Source organism: Propithecus coquereli, unplaced genomic scaffold, assembly GCF_000956105.1.
Source record: "Propithecus coquereli isolate 6110/MARCELLA unplaced genomic scaffold, Pcoq_1.0 Scaffold9, whole genome shotgun sequence".
Taxonomy (NCBI): domain Eukaryota; kingdom Metazoa; phylum Chordata; class Mammalia; order Primates; family Indriidae; genus Propithecus; species Propithecus coquereli.
Genome location: NW_012155284.1, coordinates 11,008,520 through 11,014,239, shown reverse-complemented (window position 1 = coordinate 11,014,239; position 5,720 = coordinate 11,008,520).

The following is a 5,720-nucleotide window of genomic DNA, read 5'->3' as shown; positions in this document are numbered from 1 at the left end:
AAAAAAAAAAAAAAAAAATCCAGATGTATTAGGCCAAGGATATGAAACTTATCAAAAGCAACAGGTCCTTGATTCCAGAAAATTAACCGTCTGTCACTGAGCACACATCTTCATGGGGCCTGGGGAAGAGGTGTCAGTACCCCGATGCTCCTGAACAGTATCTTTACTTCTAGATTGCCAGCATCCCCAAAAGCCATTCCTCACAAGAGTTAAATAGTCTTATTTCAGAAGACGAAACAAAAATCATGGGCAAAGGTGTAAAGCATGCAAATTTAAATTTAACATAAGAACTTTCCAGCAAGCCACAGCTGGCAGGCTGTGGTGGCTCACACCTGTAATCCCAGCACTTTGGGAGGTTGAGGAGGGAGGACTGCTTGAGGCCAAGAGTTCGAGACCAACCACAGCTGGCTTTCAAAGTAAGTCTTACTTCAGGATGTAAAACATACATCTGACCTTAAATCCCTAGGAGGTACATAATTTAAGGCAGGCTTAGATCTTCCTTTAGACATCTCTGAAAGCATGTTATACAGTAGTCTTTCCACTTCTTTTTCCTTAATATTTTGGTATAGGCCGAAATTAGATTAAAATGAGCATGAGTTCTGTAGGAACCAAAGGGTAGTCTGAGGGTAAGTAGAAAGCACAGAGCCAATTGTAACTCTTTGTCTTGCCTGGAGGGTCTGTGGACTGATTCTGGGCACAGGAACAAAGTCTCTACCACCCTTGTGTGGCCTCTGCCTCCTGGGGCTATTGCCCCCTTCCAGAAACTCTATTAGCCTAAACAATTAAACTGTCTTGGTGTGGGGAAAACTGGGTAACAATTTAGAAAACAGTCTAAATCCTTTCTTTGTAACACAAACTCCAGATGGATTAAAGAGCTAATTTCTAATTCCAAAGAAAATTAGTAAAAAACTAATCTATAAAAGAATGATTCATTTGAGTTTGCTGAGTGATACAATAAAAAGACTCAATCATTTAAAATGTTGAATATCTGTTCAATGAAAAATAAAACTTTAAAGAAAAATAATAGACTGGGAGAAATATTTATAGTATGACAAAGGACTAAAATGTAGACTATATAAAGGCCTTAAAAATCAGTAACAATCAGCTCAATAAACAAGAATTCACACAGGATGGAAAAGTGGAAAAGACAGTAAACACACATGAAAAAATGCTGGACTTTCCTAGCTATTAAAGAGATACAAATTAAAATGAGCCTTTTTATGCCTGTTATATGTCATATCTATTTATTTAGACATTTCCTATACTATGTAATTTCCAATTGGGCAAAATTATAAATGACAAAAAACTTCAACAATAAGGAAATAGTTAAATCTTGGTTTACCAACTTGAAGAAATATTGTACAGTTAAAATAAATATATAGTTTAAAAAATACTATGTAGTATAGACTAGGCAGCAATATAATAAATGCTCATGCATACAAATATAAAAAGCAGAATTCAAAGTTGTCTGCACAGCTAGGTGCTGTCGCACGTGCCTGTAGTCGCAGCTACTTGGGAGGAGGCTGAGGCAAAAGGATCTCTTGAGCCCAGAGTTCAAAGCTGTAGTGTGCTATGGGTTGTGCCTGTGAATAGCCACTGCACTCCACCCTGGGTATCATAGTGAGACCATGACTCAAAAAAAAAAAAAGAAAGTTGTCTGCACTATGGACAAAAATCAGAATAAAAATAAAAAGTGAAAATAAATTAGTAGGATTTGGAATATTCTTCCATGTATTATTTTTATAATATTGTTATTTCTTTACAATATCATACAATCTACGAATACCTACAGCTGATTTTGTACTATGTGCTAATCTTGAGTAATAAACACTGAGATTCCTTCATATTTTAATCCTTGACTTTTAAAAGACCACTGAAATCTTTAAAAACATATGGTGTTTTTAAAAACATCTATAGCAATTTTAAAAAATTAATTATGGTACAGAATAGTTGTATGTTTATGGGGTACATGTGATGTATTGATGTAGGCATACAATGTATGATAATAGATATAGCAAAAAAAATAGATATAGCAATATTACCTTTTAGAATTAAAGTCTTTATACTGTAATACTGAAATGCAGAATTTCTTACATCATGTTAATATATTTTAGTAAAATAGTATAATCTAAACTTTAAAATATTCATTTCAAAAAACACTTAGGGAGAATGAGGATATAATAATGAACAAAGTGAACAAGAAGACAAACAGTCCTTCCCTCAATGAGTTTAAATAAAATGGTAGAGGATAGAAAAGTCATCTGGAAATTTAATGTTATGGTTCATGGTGCTATGGGAGCAATAGGATGGGCACCTAACAAACTTGGGATATTAGTGGAGGCTTCCTGAAGGAAGTGACTTCTAAGAGACTTGAAGCAGTTAGCTACAGCAAATAAAAAGATAGGGAAGACTATTCTGAACAGAGAAAACAAGACATGCAAAGGTAGAGAGACTAGGGAGGGGCAGGCCCTTTCACGGGAGGGAGAGTCTTTCAGACGGTTAGAAAATAAGTGGTACCGGGTCAGATAAACTGAGACCAGATCAAACAGGGCATTGAAGGCTACATGAAAGAGTTTAGATTTCATCCTGAAGCAAAGGAAAATCATTAAAGCATTTAAAGCATAAAATGACATGATCAGTTTCAAATTATTAAAAAATCATTTTGGTTCGCATGTGCAGAATGATTTGGAAGGTACCAAACCTAGAAGCAGGGACACTTTATTGAGGCAAGGGCATATTTTTAGGTGAGTGATAATTACAGATTATAGCCTGTACCAGAGGAGTGACTGTGGGGATGGAGAGCAATGAATGGATTTTAAACTTCATTTCAAATTTTAAAAAAGAAGAAAATCTTATGCTACTTTAGAAAGTTTCGACGGGACACCAGATTGAAAGTTGCCTATACATAGATCTTTTTTTTTTTGAGACGGGGTCTCCCTGTGCTGCTAGGCGACAGTGCAGTGGCTATTTATAGGCACCATCCCACTACCGATCAGCACAGGAGTTTTGACTGTTCCATTTTGACCTGGACCTTAGGCAACCTGGTGGTCCTTCGCTCCCGGGAGGTCACCACATTAATGCCAAACTTAGCGCGGACAAGCCATCGGCACAGCGCACTACAGCCCAGAAATCGGGGACTCAAGCGATCCTTCCGCCTCAGAAGCCGCAGTAGCTGGGACTACAGGCGTGCGCCACCGCGCCTGGCTATACATAGGATCTTAATATAGCGAAGATCAAAAAGCTTGATTTGATTAAATGACTGAAAGACTAGAAAATTAAATCAAGTTCCTGAAAAAACTTTTGTGGTTTACTTAAGGAAATTCCAGGTACAGGCATATTATCTACAGAAAAAAAACCAACCGTGGGGTCAGAGTTAATAAGGTAATTCTTACCTTCAAAAATCTCACCAGCTGTTGTTAGTCAAACTATAAAATCATGACGTTTTAACTGCCATCCCAGAATTTATGCACTCCAGGGAAAGCTGTTGTTTAATCATATTGGGATGCTATCTTTAATCATATATTGATGTTACTGCCAATACTTAAAACATTTTCAGATTTCTTCCTTTGGAAACATTTATCATTTACCTCAATTTAACAAGAAGCTTATAAATTATAAGCAATGAGTACAAGAAGTTAATTGGGTTAGGATGGAGTGCCTTGAAAATACCTGGCCTTTTATGTAGAGAGAAAACAGCAATAAATTCTGCCCCTGAGAAGTTAGCCAAAGATGTGATACCTGAGTTGGAGCTTTGAGTTGTCGATAAGGCAGATAAGGGCATTTATAGACAAACAGTATAGCATGTATAAAGACAAGGAGGTGGAAAAGTCCCAGTGTGTTTGAGAATAGTGTACTGTGGGTCACTGAGGGGGCATGGGGAGAGAGCGGCCAGCTTATAAAGAATCTCCTCTATTTCATTGAGGTGGATGGACTATGCGAGTAAAAAGTTCAAATCATGTCACTCCCCCTCTTCCTTTAAAGGAAATAATGTAGAAGAGGGAGGAAGAGATACTGGAGATGAAGTAGGAGATTCTAGGATTCTAGGCACAGCACCAATGGTCTCAGGGATGGGATATGGGTATTACAAGGATATTTCAGAGAAACTATCAAGTTTAAAGGCTGAGTGGATCTGTGTGGAGAGAGTAAATACGTACTTGTATGTGTGGGAGGTAGGAATCAGGAGTGGGCAAATGGAGTCAAAAACGACTTCAGAGCATATGCTTTAAATGCATATGCTTTAAACAGGTTAATTTGGAGATATATGTCTGGGAACTACCCAGATGGTTATGCCTAGTAGGCGTCTAGAAATCTGGCTGTTTCATGAAATCATGGGGGAAACAGGCAAGAGAAAGAGGATCAGGGGCAAATATTAGGTAAGAGCAGTGTCAGAGAGGTCAATAGTAGAGTTAGTTTCAAAGCCTTCCAGTGGTAGCTGATAAGGGGAGGGAAAATGGGATTCAGAAGAGGGTAAGAGCAGGGATCAACAAATTTTTTTCTGTAAAGGCCAGATAGTAAGTACTTTAGGTTTTGCAAGCTAGTCTTTAGTTTGGGCATTATACAAAAACAGTAGTAGTTTGCCAATCCCTGGGTTAGAGATACATCAAGATTATGAGTGTTGAGAGCCCACTTATGCTTTATAACTTCTATCTGAAATGGATCCAATATCAATATATTATTTTCCTATGGGTACCCTGAAGTTAGGAACAGAGGCTGAAGACTGCTAAACTGGTGGCAGGAAAATTAAGGATGCTAGTAAGAATGTAATTAAATGATTGCATATAAGAAAGGATATCAGGTGAGGAGGAAGCTGAGACTTGAATAGGGATAAAAAAAGCATTCTTATAGTCACACCACATTAAGGATGCCTAACAGTTTTATTGAGCTTAATTCCTAATTTTTCCTTCCTTGGTTCCAAATGGAATAAAGATGGTCTCTTTGTTGACTTTAACACTATCGACTGTTGAGGTCTATGGGAAATAACCTGCTCTCTCGCTTCTGTCAGTATGCTTAATCAAAGAATAAAGGGAGAAAGGGGCAGAAGGATACGTTTCACACAGCTGCCAAGTGTCCACAAGATAAAGTAACAGCTAGCCCAGAGGGCCGGAATGCCCTGGAGCACTGAAACGCCCAGGGGAGCCTCATGTACCCAGATAACAGGGAGCAGAATGTACTCTGACTTAAAACAAAATGTTAAATGTATTTTCGACTAAGATTAATAATGATTAATGCTGATCTAGGTTTCTGTGACCCTGCTTGTGCAAATAGATGACTTTACAGGATGTGGTTTTTGCCTTTAAAAGAGCCCGTCTCTCCTGGCTCGGGGCTGCTCTCTGTGCTGCTGCCTCTCAGCGGAGCAGAGGGTAGTCACTAGCCAGCTAATAAAGACAATTTGGCTCAATTCGGTCTCTCGGTGGTCACTTCTCGCATTCCGTACCATAACACTGACATTTTAAACCTGTAATTTTGTTATGAGGGGGGAGAGGGTTGTCCTGTGAATTGTAGGATATTTAGCAGAATCCCTGGCCTCAACCCAGTAATGTTGATAGCAAACCCTAGCCACCACTCACCCATGTGACACTCAAAAATGTCTTCACACCTTGCCAAATGTCTCCTGAAGGGCAAGTCAGCCCAAGTGGAGAACCACTGCCTTATAGATGATTGCCTGGTTTCCCTTAAAATATTTCACCATTAAAAAAAAAATGAGGTCAAATGCTTCAGAA